General features: G+C 38.7%; 1 pseudogene; it reads right to left on the reverse strand.

Moving 5' to 3' along the window:
• LOC108285881 overlaps positions 1-16924 on the reverse strand; it is a 42919-nt pseudogene extending 25995 nt beyond the window's left edge.
• Positions 16925-17699: the final 775 nt, after the last annotated feature.

Here is a 17699-nt window from a genome sequence, read left to right on the forward strand (position 1 = left end):
AAACAAGGGTTTACTTCTTGCCTGTGTCCACGTGGGTCAACTGCGGGATTTGGTCCTTATTGTGTTTACTCTGGAACCCAAACAGATAGAACAGCTACCATCTAATACGTGCAGGTTGCTGTGGCAGGGGGAAAGGGAGTGTGACAACCTATGCATTGACTCTTAAAACTTCAATTCACTGAAGCATGTCACATGGTCACATCTAACTTCAGAGAGCAGGAAAGTGTAAATCCACTGTATGCCCATGTGGAAAACCTGCACTGTCTGCTGTAGTCAATTAGATACTTGTGTTACACTCGAATCTTATCTGGAAATTTCAGCATTTATAATTTTTGCAAAAACCATGGAAAGTTCTACTAGGCTTTTGGAATCTGGAGACCAAATCTACTATTTACTGCTTTGTACTTTTGGGTAGTTACTTAACCACTCTGAGTCTTGCTTTTTTATCTTAATGTTTTAATAATACCCTGCTGGTTTGACTACTCACAAGTTCAATACCTACCACATAGGTATTGTTGGTATCAATAAAATACTATATATATATATATATATATATATATGTGTGTGTGTGTGTGTGTGTGTGTGTGTGTATGTGTATATATACACATACATATATATATAATAAATATAAACATTTTGAAATATGAGAAGAACTTTATAAATAAAGATTTCTTATATTATTGCCATATATCTCTTTTGCATAAAATAATGCTAACCTTGCTGGGGATGGTGGCTCATGCCTGTACCAGCACTTTGGGAGGCTGAGGCAGGCAGATCATGAGGTCAAGGGATCGAGACCATCCGGGCCAACATGGTGAAACCCCGTCTCTACTAAAAATACAAAAATTAGCTGGGCATGGTGGCATGCACCTGTAGTCCCAGCTACTCAGGAGGCTGAGGCAGGAGAATTGCTCGAACCTGGGAGGCGGAGGTCAGAGTGAGCCAAGATCATGCCACCGCACTTCAGCCTAATGACAGAGCAAGACTACCTCACAAAAAAAAAAAAAAAAAAGAAGAACAATTCTAACTTTATGTCTATGACTTAGATGAAAGATGTAATACATACATTGAAGATAGGCACTTTTCTCTGCAGATGATTATATTTCACATTAATGTACAACTCCCTGGAGGAAAGGACCATAACCAAGGTAGCACCTGCACAGCTTTGTAATAGTTGTTTTCACTGGGGTCTGGACTCATGGCTAATTTTGTCTTGAGACATTTATGCAAATTTCTATTAATAAGACCAGGAAGGATAGTCTCTGTGCTTTGCTGACCCTTTGTAAGTTGACTGGGGAAAGACTGATCATTAGAAAACAGCATCCAACTCTTTGATACTATGGATTGTGACTGGATGATAAGATTTACTGGACAATTTGAGGAATTCATTCAGTGTCATTCTCATTTCTTTTTGACACAATGTCTTACTGTGTTGCCCAGGCTGGAGTGCAGTGGCACCATAATGGCTCACTACAACCTAGTCCTCTTGGGCCCATGTGATCTTCCCACCTCAGCCTCCCAAGTAGCTGAGACCACAGATGCATTCCACCATGCCTGCCTAATTTTTAAAATTTTTGAGAGATCGGGTCTCCCTGTGTTGCCCAGGCTATTCTGGAACTTCTGGGCTCAAGAGATCCTCCTGCTTTAGACTCTCAAAGTGCTGGGATTACAGGCATGAGCCACAGTGCCCAACCAAGTCCCATTTTTTTCATGGCGGTTCATAATATCTTCCTTCCCTTGGGCTCCCTCTAGAGGAACATTGACCATGTGCTCTTCTCAGGTTCAGCACAAGAGTTCCCATTTTCCCTAAATGTCACAGATCACCATGGAATGTGTGACTTTTAGAACCTCCTCAAACTCCCTACACTTGGCACACACCTCCAAGTGGGTAGCATATTTGCCTCTCAAAAGCTAGTCCTTTGTTCTTATCAACTCATTCACTAAACACTAATTAAAAGCATCAAGCAGTATGCTAGTGACCAGGATTGGTTGTGTGCCAGGGAAGCCCGACTCTCACTCGGAACCAATTACCACCATCTTGGGAGGGAGGATTAAACAAAAGTGTAATATATATGCATGACAGCTTGAGTTGGAGCACATGCAACCCTTCCCAAGATTTCCTCCCATCTTTCTCTTCTGCTCCTCTGCCTCCTGCGCAGCCTCTCACTCCACCCCCTGGGCTGTGGTTCCATTGAGCTGCTACTCCTTACGGCCAAGCCCAGGACCTCTCCATTCCTTTGGTTTGAGGCTGAAGATAACAGTGGATCCTTGCCTCCTTAAGAACAGGGCACCAACCAGAAAAATTCATCTCTGTCTTGCTAATGCTAGTTACCTTGAAAGCTTAATTTTGATGCATTATCATGCTAAAGGAATTTCTTCCCATAAGGGAAGAAGACAGGAAGAGACAAAGCAGGCAAACAATACGGAGAACCACATCTGTTTCCTTTCTGAGGAGGAGATGACAATCTCAGACATTTTTGCAGCTACATCTTTGCATTTGCTCTGTTCACGGCCATCTCCGTCAACCTCCTCTTATCATGGTAAGACAGATAAGCCCTGCTCTTGGGACAGGGATAATCCAAGTTCAAGAGCTTGCTTAGCCAGCTCATTCCCAAGGACAAGATTTTTGTTAGATTCTTCCATGTTATATAAGCCAGTGGTGTGGAACTTTGACTTGAGGTAGGCAGAATAAACTCAATAAAAAAATCAGTTATAATGTCTTGGTAAGGCATTTGGTCTTAGAACATTGGCAGTTGTTCTTTGGAATGTTGAGAAAAGCTGCAGGACTAGTTATTCCCTGGCAAAGGTTCTGTTCTTTTGCTTCGCTCCAGTCCTAACTAACAACTGTTAAAGGCTGAAATGATCCTAAATTATTCTCTATATTTTCAGCCAGGTCCCAGCTGGTCATCTTCTGTCAGTTGTGCCTGCTGAAAATGGAAAAAAAGTGCAGCTGACCCATATTACAAAGGCTGCTGTATTCTTAGAGATTTGTTGATCTGATTTTAAAGTCCCGGAAGCTAGCACTGCACTTTGAAATGGCACATTGCTCAGCATGAGATTTAAATTATTTTGAGGTGGACTCCTCACCTCCAAAGGTTCCTACTGACCTGTTCTTGAAGCAGGTATCAGAGTGAGTGCTGCTCACCTCTTTCCCCCATGATATGGTTTGGCTTTGTGTCCCCACCCAAATCTCATCTTGAAAATTATAATCCCATAATTCCCATGTGTCCTGGGAGGGACCTGGTGGGAGGTGATTGAATTATTGGGGTGGTGCTATCCCATGCTATTCTTGTGATACTGAGTTAATTCTCAAAAGATCTGATGGTTTTATAAGGGGTCTTCCCCCTTCACTTGGCATTCACTCATTCTGTCTTCTGCTGCCCTGTGAAGAAGTGCCTTCTGCCATGATTGTAAGTTTCCAGAGGCCTCCCAAGTCATGTGGAACTGTGAGTCAACTAAACCTCTTTCCTTTATAAATTACTCAGTCTTGGGTATTTCTTCATAGCAATCTAAGAATGAACTAATATACCCCACATACCATTACATTGTCTTTCAGCTTGCCACTGTGCACTGTGATCAAATTATGCAGTGATTATAACTGAATAATATTTGTTTTCAAATTTCTTCCCTCTGTGCCTGCAACTATGGCTCCTTTAGGACAGCAACTATGACTCCTTTGCTTACCAGTAGGTTTCTAATTCCACCGCCCTGCCTGATACATAATAGGTACTCAATAAACATTTGTTGAATGAATTTTATATAACATCTCTGCTTAAAAATTTTCAAGGCTTCTCGTAGACTTCTTGCTGACTTTGACATAATTAAGAATCATTTTGTGTAGGGTGGGGCAGAGAGATTCAAAGGATATCTTTGGGCCTATGACCCAAGGCTTTCTTTATTACTCCTAGATACTTATAGAATCTAATAAAACTAGGAAGGTACCCCACCTCATGTCCTCTCTAGTTCTCACTTGAATTATTATTAAGTCTCCTTGCCTCCTGACTCTCTCATTTTACTCACTGAACCTCCATCTCCTGAGTTAAGGAGCAGTCACATAATTTGCAGGGCCCAGTGCAAAATGAAGGGGCCCTCATTCAAAAGTATCGAAACTTTCAACACAACGGCAGTACATTAGCAAAGCACAAGACCCTACTATGCATGGGGCTCTATGTGTCTGTGTGACTGCACTGCTTGCATATCCATGAAGCCAGTCCTTTCAGAGTTTAATTCTTTTAAAGCTTGGTTTTGGTCATGGTAAGCACTTGCTCAAAAACTTTCTATAGCTCCACGTTGTCTAGAGTTCTAATTTTAGGGTCCTATGAATTCTGATCCTAGTCAACCTTTGCTGCTTCCTTTCCTGGAAGTCCCTTTATATACCTTATGTGCTTTCCAAACAGAACTACTCAACCTTCCCCAGAGGTATCCTTTCCTGTATCTGTGCCTTTATTTGTACTATTCCATTACTCTGAATGCAGAACCTCCCACTTCCCATCAACACAAATCCTTTACGAAGTCTTTCCCAATCCTTTCATTTCTCAGAAATCTTTTCTCCATTTGAATTTCTAATAGAATTTTAGCAGAGTTCTTTTCGTGTTCATTAATTCCCTAGTGAGCTCTCAAGATTGTGCTAGACACTGCGGGAGGTCTAGCTGTTCTGTTCTGTGACTTCGCTGCTAGACTCCTTTAAGTTCCTACGGGCAGGTTTTGTCTAGATTTGCCTATCCTGGCCTTCCATTCAGTGGATACGTACTTACTAAATGTTTGTCAATTCAATAAAAGAATGAATACATCAATGGTTACCAGTTGACTTTCAAGAAAAGGGCATGCCAAATCAAACCCACAATGAGATATCACCTCACACCTGTTAGAATAGCTATTATTAAAAAGTCAAGAGATAACAAGTATTGATGAGGGTGTGAAGAAAAGAGACTCCTAGTACACTGTTGGTGGGAATGTAAGTTAGTACAGCCATTAAGGAAAACAGTATAGAGGTTCCTCAAAAAAATAAAAATAAAACTACCACGTGCACCAGCAATCCCTCCACTGAGTATATACCTAAAAGAAATGATATCAGTATCTTAAAGAGATATCTGTACTCTCCTGAACATTGCAGCATTATTCACAATAACTAAGATATGGAAACAACTAAAACATCCATTGATGGATAATGAGAGAACACAATGTGATACATATATGTATCACAATATGTACATAATGGAATGCTATTCAGCCTTCAGAAAATAAAACGCTACAATTTGGGACAATGTGGTTGAACCTGAAGGACATTATGCTAGGTGAAATAATCCAGACATGGAAAGACAAATACTCCATGACCTCACTTATATGTGGAATCTTAAAAAGACATAGAAACAGAGTACAACAGTAGTTTCCAGGAATGGGGAGAAGGAGAAATGGGGAGCTATAGGTCAAAGGGTTCAAACCGGCAGTTAGGTAGGGTAAGCTAATGTACAACATGAGGACTACAGTTAATAATATTGTAATATATATTGAAAACTTGCTATGAGTGTAGACTTTATGTGCTTTTACCCTCCCCCCCCACACATACATATGCAAACAAAGGTAACTATGGAAGATAATGGATATGTTAAATTGCTTAGCTATAGTAGTCATTTAGATATGGACACGAAAAAGTCATTTGATATAGATATCAAAACATCATATTGTACATTGTAGATTTATACAATAAAAATAAATTTTAAAAAAAGGGCATACATTCATTTGTTAAGTAAATCTTTATTGAGCACCTCCTACTATGTGTTAGACTGTAAGAGCTCGGAATTAGAAATGAAAAAGGCAGATTAGTTCCTGTTTGCTTGAAGCTTACAGTTTTCATGGGGGAGGCATAGAATAAACAGACAAAGAAAGAAACAAACCAGAAAAAATAATAACTGCTCCTAAGTGTGTTGGATGTCATTATGAAATGATGGTGTGTTTGAGGTTGTCTGAGAGATTCTTTTGGATTGAATTATCAGGGAAGTTGATACCACCAGGTGATATTTAAGCTGAGCTCTGAGTGTCAAGAGGGAGAAGCTTTGGGAAAGTAAAGAACAGAAGGTTTAATGCAGAGAAGTTGGGCAGTGAAAAGGCCTTAAGGTGGAGATTAGCTTAGAGTGTCAAGGTAGAGAAAGGTCAGGGTGGTGAGAACAAAGTGGGCATAGCAAGAGAACCGAGATGAGCTGAGAGGAAGTCAGAGTGGGCATTTAGGGCTCCATAAGCTGGAAAATGAGGAGTTTTGATTTTTATTCTAAGTTTGAAGGCATGCCTTTGTGGACTGGGAAGTTTGGGCTTAAGCACAGGAAGGATGATTTGAATTCCATACTTTGGCCTGTGAGGTGGCAAGAATGGAAACAAGGAGATTTTACACCAAAATAGTCCAGGTGAGAATCACTAGTGGCTTGAATTAGGGTAGTAGTGACTTGATTACCCAGGCGTTTGTGCTGTTCTGAGAGATAGAGGAGATTAGGAGGGATGCTGCAGAGAAGTTCCACCAAGCAGATGAGGAAAGTCTGGATGAGTGTGCTATGCAATAAAGGATTAACCTTGCCCAAAAGCAGATCTGGCATGTGTCCTTGGCCACTGGAAGGTAACCTCTAACACCTTGGAACGTCCCACCTGATTTGTTTACCTGGGAGCCTTGGGCCATGCTAGATAGTCCATGCTAACCATATGATTTATGGTGGGAGGACTTGGACCATGCAGTGTCAGCTCAACCTCTAGAAGGGCTGGAGACTAAGGTCAGTTAAGGGGGAAGCCAATCATGTCTATGTTATAGTAAAAGCTTTTGGACAGCATGACTCAGATGAGATTGCCTGGTTGGCAATTCTCCATGTACATCGTTATACATCACAGCTGTGAAAGTAAGCACTAGCTGCACAACTCCCCTGGGAGAGGACAACTGGAAGCTCCATGCTTGGAACTCTCCTGAACCCTACCCTATGCTCGTCTCCCCATGGCTGCTTTTAATCTGTATCCTTATGCTGTGATAAATGGTGATGTTGAATGTAATGGCTTTCAGTGGGTTTTATGGGTCCTTTTAGAAAATTATCAAACCTGCGGATGGTCTTGGGGTCCTCTGAACTTGCAGTTAGTATCATAAGTGAGGGTGGTCTTGGAATCCCCAAACTTTGTGATGGGGGTATAAAAACCTGAAAAAGAGAAGCCCAGAGTGACCAAGGTCAGTTTATATGTCATTGGTCAGCTGAGTCTTAGGAGGATTGAAGAGCAAAAAGAGAGAAGAGAACCCTGCTGTCCCTTGGCAAGTGTCTCAGGGAATTAATTTTCTCCTCTAGACCCATGTCACATTGAGAATAATCTAGTTTTCTGGCCAGAGAGCTTTCTATAGTGTAACCTGGAGAGATAGCAATGAAGGGCAATGTCTTTAGTCATTGTACGTGTGGATATCTGTGGGCAGAAATAGCATTTTTGATAAGCCAACCACCAATATGGTCTTTATGTAATTGAATTCATTCACTGCTATATTAAAAAAGAGGCTGACGTAATTGAAGAATGAGTTCAATAAATCTGTCTTGCCACAGAGATAGCCGTGTGTGTGTGTGTGTGTGTTGACATGGATCCCATCCTAAAGAAAAAATAAATCTTGGCTTCAATCAAATGAAGACTCATTTCACATGGCAGCCTCCTTGCATACAGCTGATGGTTGAAGCATGTGGAATTATTTAAAATTGAAGCCTTTGACTGAAAATGAGAACATGAGAACATGGCACTCAATTTATCATCCTCTTCTCTGAGGTTTAAAGGGTTCTTCAGAACATAAGCCAAGACCAGTTGCTATTTTAATCAAGCTGTAAGTATCATTTCATGGTCTTAGGGCTTCCCCATTTGGCATCTCTCAGCATCCCCACCATCTTGGCTGTAGTGGGTGCCATAGATGTACTGGATAGAGGCTGCTTGGGAAAGTATGTCTTGTTTCACAGGCTCTACCAAGGACAAGGGCAGCAATAGCAATTGTTCAGAACTTTGAAAACCAGATATTCCCTCCTGGATACCTCAGCTTGGACCAGGATTGTATTAGTTTTCTATTGCTCCATAGTAAATCACCACAAAATTAGTGGCTTAATGCTTCTCTGGGTCAAGAGTCTGGGCTGTTAGCTGAGTCCTCTGTTTTAGGGTTTCTCACAAGGCTAAAATCAAGTTGTCAGCCAGGGCTGTCATCTCATCTGAAAGTTCAAGTGCAGAAGGATTCGTGTTCTGCTTCTCAGCCCATTCAGGTTGGCAGAATTCAGTTCCTGGAGGACTGTTTGACTGAGAGCCGTAGATCCTTCGTGGCTATTGGCTACAAGCCACCTTCAGATCTTTTCCATGTGGGCCTCTCCAACATGGCCATCTCTTTTATCAAAATATGCAAGTGAGGAAGCAAGAAAGAGTCTGCTAGCCAAGATGGAGATTATAACCTCATCCCATCCTATCACGTCTGCTGTATTCTATTGGCCAGCCCACACTCAAGGGGAGGGGATTGCACAAGGGTTGATACCAGGATGGAGATCACGGGGGACCATTTTAGCATCACCCTGCCAAGAGGAGGCTGTCCCTGATTGGAGAAGTCACAGCAATATCCTCTTATAAAAAATGTGCTGCATATTCCTGAGTTTCAAAAATATTCATGCAGCAGGCAAATTGTATCTTTGAAGAAACTGTGATGTCCTGGTGGCAAATTTATGTCTACATATTTCCATTTATCTTTTCATCTTTCTCATGAAATACTATTTTGCATTCTCTCCAGAATCTATTTCCTTTTATTCCTCCTTTCATCACCAACATAGTGAAGGAAATAGCTGGTCAACTTAGAATCTTGGAAGAGCTCTAATTCCTAGAAGTTGGACAGAGTAGACTAGAACTTAGCTGGTGGGTGGTATTGTGTCTGCTCAGGGAAGCTTCCTGACCTTGGATTTCGCAGTTTCACCATTTCTCTTTTATGCTTATAAGGCTCTGAATCAGACACCCACACAGTTTCAGAGCTGTTTCCTAGAGCTGTCTTCATAATAAAGTATTTCCAGGGAATTCCATGCTCTATCCTCTGTAGTTTTAAAACATATTGAATCTGTTCCTGCCAGTTTTTCTGGTAGATATGACCTAAAGTTACAAATGACATTCAAATAGAAAAACCTACATGTATTTTTCAAATGGTCAGTTATTTCAGAGATTAGAAAATTGTTGGTATTGTTTTGGTCACCATAACAATCAAGCACTAGACTAATTTGTTCAGTCTCTCATTCGGTCACCTTCTACTCATTCAAGAACAGTCAATGGCTGCCCGCTGCAGCTGCTGAGAGTGACAAGATATCAAAGGCAAAGTTACTGCCCTTATTGATCCTTGCTCTCCCCATCCTCATGGTGTTTCTTCCTAGTGCCCACAAAGGTGTACACTGCTCTGCCCTTTCCTAGAGATAGTATTTTATATGTAGTGCCTGCTGTGAGAAGTCCCTTGACTCCTTTGTCTGAACATAGGGAGTCAAGGGAAATTCTTAGGCCATATCAAATCAGCAGCCCCTTTTGTAGGCTCTTCTGGGGATCCAGGTGCTATCAGGAGCCTGCCTGCACTGGGTCTGGGTCAGGCCCAAGAGTTTGCAAGGTTCTTTCTTTCATAACCTGGTTGGGGGTAGAGAATGGAGAAGAGAGAGAAATGAGAAGGATGTTAGGATCTTGCAGGCTAGAGAGGGTATTAGAGCCTTTAAAAGACAAGACAAGATGGTGGATCCCTGAACCTGTAGGGAGGCCTAGAGGTAGTTCTCACACAGATTAGTGAATATTGGAATCCTTTGAGGGAAAGCTTTTTTGAAAGGAAAATTATCTGTCTCCATTCCCAGATATTTTGACTCAGAGGCCCAAATATGGCCTAGGCGTCCGCATATGCATTTTGCATTTCTCATAATTCAAATGCTGGAGGTCCACGTTTAGAAACAGTGCAACTAATAAATATATTACATGGAAACCATAAGATGAAAGAATTCAAGGAATACATTTACTACTTATTGATTTCAGATACATGATCACAAACTCAATACAATCTACTTGTTTTTGACCAGAGGTAGAGTGACTGCAGTGGTTATTAGATGAGGGAAATCTGAAAGCTGAAATTAAAATAACTGGCTACTTAATTCAGTTATTCATCTACTCCAGGCAAGGAGTATTCATTCACTCCCTTTCTTTTCTTTCATTCAAGAACGTAGTCACCTATACTTTATGAATGAAAGCCAGCAGGCTTTCACAGCTAGACAAATAATGCCGGCTTTGGACAACCAGACAATGTCTCCTCTGTATTGATGTCTCTAAATCACACCCTGAGTACTCACTGCTGTTATTCTCTCTCAAAGAAAGCAAACCAAAGTTTTGGAATTGCAAAGACTGAGAGTGGGAATTCTATGGGCTGCTAAAGAGAAAAAGAACAAGGTACAAGATGATAAATATAATACAATGTAAAATAACACAATGTAATCAAATATTCATCCATAAACTGTGACTTTTATGAAATATTGTGATATAATATTTTTATGAGAAAAGAGGTGGAAGACAAACTCCATGCTCTTAATATATATTTTTTAACCCTAATTGGGGGATTGGGGATGAAACTGGTTGTAGGAAATTATTACTACTTTTCATAAGTTTGTAACATTTTTCCTAAGGTAGAATTTATATTTTTTGTATTAAAATTCTTAACAATAGAATATTATATAATAATTATAAGGACTAGGCCCCAGGCATGTCAGAGTTAAAGGAAGAGCCCAAGTGCAAGGAAGATGGACTTCCTAGAGGAGATGTGTTTTTGTTTAGTTTTGTTTGCAATTTCACTTGAAATCTGGGTTGCCTTGGCTTACTTTAAGATTTTATTACCAGTGACTGGGTAGGACCTGGATTTTATTTTTAAAAAGATTTTAGTATGAATAAATAATTTGAATAAGGAAATGGTACAGACAAGGCTTGAGGAAATAATGCAGAGACTCCCTGTTTTGAATGTGTCGAAGCTAAACCCTCAGGTCTCCTGGAGAATACACAGGCAACTGAAATTTCTTCCTCTGATAACCCATTCGGCTGCCCAAGGGCAGAAGCCCCAGACTGGCCTTTTTGCTAGCTTCCAGCTAAATCATGTTTTACCCAGAGTGTGAAAATCTAGGTTTGTGTTCCAAAGTGACTTGGTTTTTCACTGTATACAAATAAATAGTATGCTAATAATTTTACTGTATGTTCTTGAATTATTCTTTGACTGTTATTCTGGAGGTTCTGCTGTGATACAGCCAGCCCTTCAGAGAAATGTGCAGATTCAAGGGCACTTGATCTGAATCTGGTCTGTACCTGGTCCTCTTGGATCCTCAGCTCATCTTCTCTTGGCTCCTGTGATCAGTCTTGGGTGGTGACTGAGCTCTTGGGCTCTCACACGCTAAATCTGACTCTTGGTTACATCTGTTTCTGCTTCTGATTCTTGGTCTGGTTGAACAGGGCTGATTTAATCCATCATGGTGGCAATCTGGGTTTTCATCTTATGGCCAGACAATTTAATGACTTCTGTTAAGTGGCAGCTAACAGGAAATATGAAATCTGGTGTCCATTATCTTTTTGTTATTTGGCTGAGAATTCTGATAATTCCAGGTCCTTGAAAATATAGAGTTGTAAAGGTTCTGAAGTTTTTCTTACTATTGATAGAATTCTCTGTGTTTACATGTTGTGGTTTGTATCAATTTGGTTTCCACTATCTGAGTCTAAAGCTCCAAGCCTTTTTCCCTATTTCAAAGTTAAGTTTTCATGTACATTTATTCTGAACTCAATAGTGCCAATATTTGAAAAGCTAAAATTCTTGCACCAAAATTAAAATGAAGCAGAACCCCTAGTATTCAATGATTCACTTTTATTTCTCTACACAACTGAATAATTCCAAAATTCCTCCCTTCAGGACTTATAAAATAAGGCTAATGGAAGGAGATTATCACTATTGTAAAAATATGAATACTAGAAAAATAGAAAAAATACTATTTTGGCAAATTTAGAAGAAAATTGCAAAAGCATATAGATTTATCAACAATGATGCTTACCCAAAGGAAATAGTGTTGATTAATTGCATATCTTATAGTATTTGAAATAGAGAGTAGTGTTTACTTGATCAATATTCTTAATACTGGTGCCTATATTTCTGCCTTAAATTCTGTTGCTTCTAATTTATAGACTCAATGCTATTTCAAAATTAAATTGAACTACCTTTGGGACACTTCAGAGAACTAGAAAAAAGTATCTTAAAATTCATATGGAACCAAAAAAGAGCTTGAATAGCCAAGGCAGTTGTAAGTAAAAGAAACAGGATAGAAACGGGACCCCTTTTCTACACCACGTATAAAAATCAACTCAAGAGAGATTAAAGACTTAAATGTAAAACCCCAAAACTGTAAAAACCCTGGAAGACAATCTAGGCAATGCCACCCTGGACATAGGTACAGGCAGAGATTTCATGATGATGCCAAACGCAATTACAACAAAAGCAAAAATTGACAAATGAGATCTGATCAAACCTAAAGACCTGCATGGCAAAGAAAACTATCAACAGAATGAGCAGACAACCTATAGAATGGGAGAAAATTTCTGAAAACTATGTATCTAACAAAGGCCTAACATGCAGCATCTACAAGGAACTTAAACAAATATACCAGAAAAAAAACAAACAACCCCCTTAAGAAGTGGGCAAAGGACGTGAACAGACACTTTTCAAAAGAAGACACACATGCAGGCAACAATCATACAAAAATAGCTCAACATCACCAGCTATTCAAGAAATGCAAATCAAAACCACAATAAGATACCATCTCACATCAGTCAGAATGGCTGCTATTAAAAAAACAAAAAATAACAGATGCTGGTGAGGTTGTGGAGAAAAAAGAATGTTTATATACTGTTGGTGGCAGTGTAAATTAGTTCAGCCATTGTGGAAGACAGTGCAGCAATTCCTCAAAGACCTAAAAACAGAAATACCATTGGACACAGCATTCCCATTACTGGGTATATACTGAAAATAATGTAAATTGTTCTAAAGATCCATAGACACATGTGTTTGTTGCAGCACTATTCACCATAGCAAAGACATGGAATCAACCTAAATGCCCCCGAATGATAGACTGGGTAAAGAAAATGTGGTACATATACACCACAGAATACTATGCAGCCACGAAAAAGAATGAGATCATGTCCTTTGCAGGAACGTGGATGGAGCTAGAGGACATTATCCTTAGTAAACTAATGCAGGAACAGAAAACCAAATACCACATGTTCTCACTTATGAGTGGGAGCTAAACGATGAGAATGCATGGACACATCAAGGGGAACAATACACGGTGGGGCCTGTCAGAAGGTAGACGGTGGGAGGAGAAAGATGATCAGGAAAAATAACTAATGGGTCCTGGGCTTAATACCTAGATGATGAAATAATCTGTACAACAAACCCCTGTGACATGATTTTCTATAACAAACCTACACATGTACTCTTGAACTTAATATAAAGTGACTTGTAATTCTGAACGGGGTCCTTTAATTTAAAAAATTCTGCTGCTTCTCAAAATTAGCTTCTCTAACTTGTATAAAAATGAGTTGATAAAAATTCCCTGTTTATAAATATAAAATAGTTTTTGAGCAAATAAATAGATATACTTTGCCTCTAGAGAGAGTTATTAGTAACAGATTATAAGAGCTTCTAATAGCTAATGGATCAAGTACCTTTTTCAGTTAGCTTTTATTAAAAATATCAAAATATTAAGTGGCTATATAAATGCAAGGTAAGATAAACTAATTCTACATAGATTTTCATATGTTGACTATAAAAACTTTTTCTTGCTAAAACTGTAACTCTGGGGGAAAAAAGTTACACTGTAAGTTTCATTAATGACCTGGTTACTGGGTTAGAATATAAAATACAAATATTTGTTTTAAAACATGTTGGATGATTTAATATGTGATAATTTAAAGGTATAGAAAACAGCTTTTAAAATATCATAAGATGACTGTGATAATTAGACTGATTTAATTAATTCGTTTAAAGACAACTTTACCTCTTCCCTCTATGACAGCCTTGAATATATGTTTTAATGAAAAGCCTAATTAATTTGATTTTCCTAAATTATTTCTATTCATAGATAAACTAGCATCACTTTGTTAGATGTCAGATGAACTAACATCACTTTGTTTAAGATTGTAAAATTACAAAATTATGTGTTCAACTAAATTCAATTATAAAAGGTAATTGCTTTATAAAAAGAAATAATGTTAGTGTGAACAAAAATAGCTATGAAGTTCTTGGCTTTTTGCTTTCAGGGTTTCTGTGGAGAAAATATTGGTTTCTTTGGTTAAAAATAGCAATTAATTAAAATGCTGAGATTATACATTATAACACTTAAAAATAAACATATATATACAAAGATAATATGTTTTGTCTTTATCAAGGAAATTGTTACAGTTTATTAATATGGAAAACACATACAGTCTGATATATTACACAGATGAAATAATTACAAACCTATAGAAAAGTTGGAAATACTACAAAGACCTTTACCTTTTATTTTCTGAGCCATTTGAGAATAATTTACCAACCCAATGCCCTATCATTCTGATTACTTTGTACACTATTTTCTACAAACAAAGCTATTCTTGCATAAAACCACAATGCAACCATTAAAATTGCAAATTTAACCTTGATATATTACCATAAAATTATTACCATATAATCTTTGAATGGCATTCAAATTTCCTAATAATATCCTTGATAGCAAAAGGACCCCGTTCAGAATTACAAGTCACATTTAGTTGTCATTTCTCTCTTATCTCCTGCAGTCTGTAACAGTTCTTCACTTTTTGCTTGACTTTCATGACCTTGACAATTATAGGTCAGTTATTTTATAGAATGTCCTTCGATTTGACTTTGTCCAGTGTTCCCTCGTGACTAACACAGGTTCTGAGCCTTTGGCAGGAATATCACGAAGTGATGATGTGTTCTTCTCATTGCAATCATAATGTCAATTTGTCCCATCGCTGGTAATGTTCACTTTGGTCATGAGGTTAAGGTGGCGTATGCTTGCCTTCTCCACTGGAAAGGTACCTGTATTAATTTGTTCTTATGCAGCTTATAAAGACATACTTGTAACTAGGTAATTTATAAAGAAAAAGAGGTTAATGGACTCACAGTTCCACATGGCTGGGGAGGCCTCACCAGTCATGGTGGAAAGCAAAGGAGAACAAAGGCACATCTTACATGGTGGCAGGCAAGAGGGCATATGCAGGGCAACTGCCCTTTATAAAACCATCAGATCTCATGAGACTTGTTCACTATCACAAGAACAGTATGGGGGAAAATCTGCTCCCATGATTCAGTTACCTCCCACTGGGTCCCTCCCATGATGCATGAATATTATTACAATTCAAGGTGAGATTTGGGTGGTGACACAGAGCCAAAACATATTAGTACCCTTCTCCATAGACAATTTGTCATACAACTAAGCTTCCCTCCCTCCCTTTCTCCCTCCCTCCCTCCCTTCCTTCCTTCCTTCTGACTCATGGATTTGTATTTTATTCAATGGTTGATAATCTGCTTCTGTCATTTTTTTTCTATTGCTCCTAATTTGGCCCTTGAGAGCAGATCAGTTCAAGTGAGTCCCTATGTTCTTTTGGAATGTTCCATCATCCTTTGAGTACTTCTTTGCTTTCTGGCACAAGCTGTTTCAGGCTCATCCTGCATTTTTCCAGTCCTAGCTCTGGAATGAGTCATTTCTCCAAGGAACTTTGGTCCCTTTTTGTGAAGAATGGTATTTGGAAACCTAGATTTGTGAGCCAAGTATCTTCATTTTTATTGGCATATTACTCCTCCTAGACCCTCTCTTAGTGGACAGAACTAGGGAATATACGTTCATATGTATATATTACATGTACATACAGATATGCATACATTTGTCTATCTATCCTATCCTATCTATCTATTTATCTATCTATCTATCTATCTATCTATCTATCTATCTATCTATCATCTATTTATTTATCTATCACCATGTGTTAACACCAATACCACTAATTCCAATCCAACCCCACAGGTTTCATTTTTCCCTTTCTGTATATATGACTCCCTTCTCTGGCACTGAGAAACCCAGGTTTCTTATCCATGATGCATTCACTTATTTGCTCAGTCTTCCTGTCAGTAACAAATCTCTCATCTGTGCCACCATCTTGATTTTGACTAGACTGATGTTCAACCTTGATGATAATCCTAATGTGATATTGTTGGATAATACTCCACATATGAAAAATAAACAAGGTATACTTTGTTCTGATATACTATAAATTTAAAATACTTTATTATACATACATATGCATATATATATGTATATTACTTATAGCTTATTCCATTCAGATAGCCACATTACTAGAGGTTCAAGAGTTAACATTTATATCAATAGTGAATGTATCTTCAGGATTGGTTGTGACTTTGACATGGTGTAAATTTTTTTTTAAAAAGGTAATAACCTGTTGAAGATACTTCAACATCTGAAAAAAATCTCAGTTATTAAGATTAAAGCTTCAACTAAAGGAAATGCTCCAAATGACTGATATCTAAACATGTAACTGTTGTTCATATGGACTCCAGGATTCTGTCAAGGCAGAATGAGCTACAGGTATATTAAAATCAAAACTATATGGATTTCCAGAAAACCTTATTCATTACATTTAGCTGTGATAATAACGATACAATTGATCCCTGAAAACTCCTGTGGTTTCACCCTATAAATGCTTACAGGAAGACCAATTGGACTTCCTTGACTCTTAACAAACTGCACCTCACTAAGCTTCAATTATGTAACTAGTGAGATTCAACATATTTCTTTGGTTTCTTGGGATTCTCACCTTGCACCTCCTCAAGTTTGCTGGTCATGACCTCAGGCCGTTGCTAATTCTTGTGTCCTCCCTCACCCCTGCTCAGACGTGGCAGTCTGCTTTTGTTTCAGTCCCTGATTGGCTCTGGAAGAGCTGACTGGGGCAGGGGCCACTCTCTTTTTCACAAGGGAATGGAAGGCATGTGGTACAGAGCAAAACATATTCTAGAAGGTTTTGCCTTGTAGCACAGAGAGTCAAAGCCCAGAGCTATTCTAAAAAGGCTGGCTAGCATTTTATTTAGATGAGAGAGTCCTGTGATTTGTACAATGTTAAATTTGATCTGGTCAACCTCTTCCTTTATACTGTAATTTAATATTCATTTTAAAAAGTGATATTATTTGAGAGCCTTTCCTGGACCAAATTATTTTTCTTGAGACCAGTCACAGTGTCTGACATCTGAACATCAGAGATTCATTTGATGAAAAAAGAGAGTTGTAAAATATTCTTGGTCCTTAATTGCCCTCCGTGGAAATATTAATTTCCAAGGAAGGATTGTGAGGCTGGGAAAGGTTCTGGAGTTCTTGGGATAAATTTCATGTTTCCAGGCCAGTCTGTCTCCTGCCCACTATTTTTGTTTTAACTTCTCAAACACTTCTAATGTTTTGGTTAGGAGTGCAGTGGAAATGACGCTTATGAATATGAAAAGTTAAAAGGGAAGCAGGGCAAACACATTTAGTTCAAGTTCATCTTTTTAAGCTGTTGGCAGAAAAGGGTTTTATCTTAAGCAATGCCTAGGAGAAAAAATATCTGTAATGTTAAACAGAACCACGTGT

Source organism: Cebus imitator, unplaced genomic scaffold, assembly GCF_001604975.1.
Source record: "Cebus imitator isolate Cc_AM_T3 unplaced genomic scaffold, Cebus_imitator-1.0 Scaffold310, whole genome shotgun sequence".
NCBI classification, from domain to species: Eukaryota; Metazoa; Chordata; class Mammalia; order Primates; family Cebidae; genus Cebus; species Cebus imitator.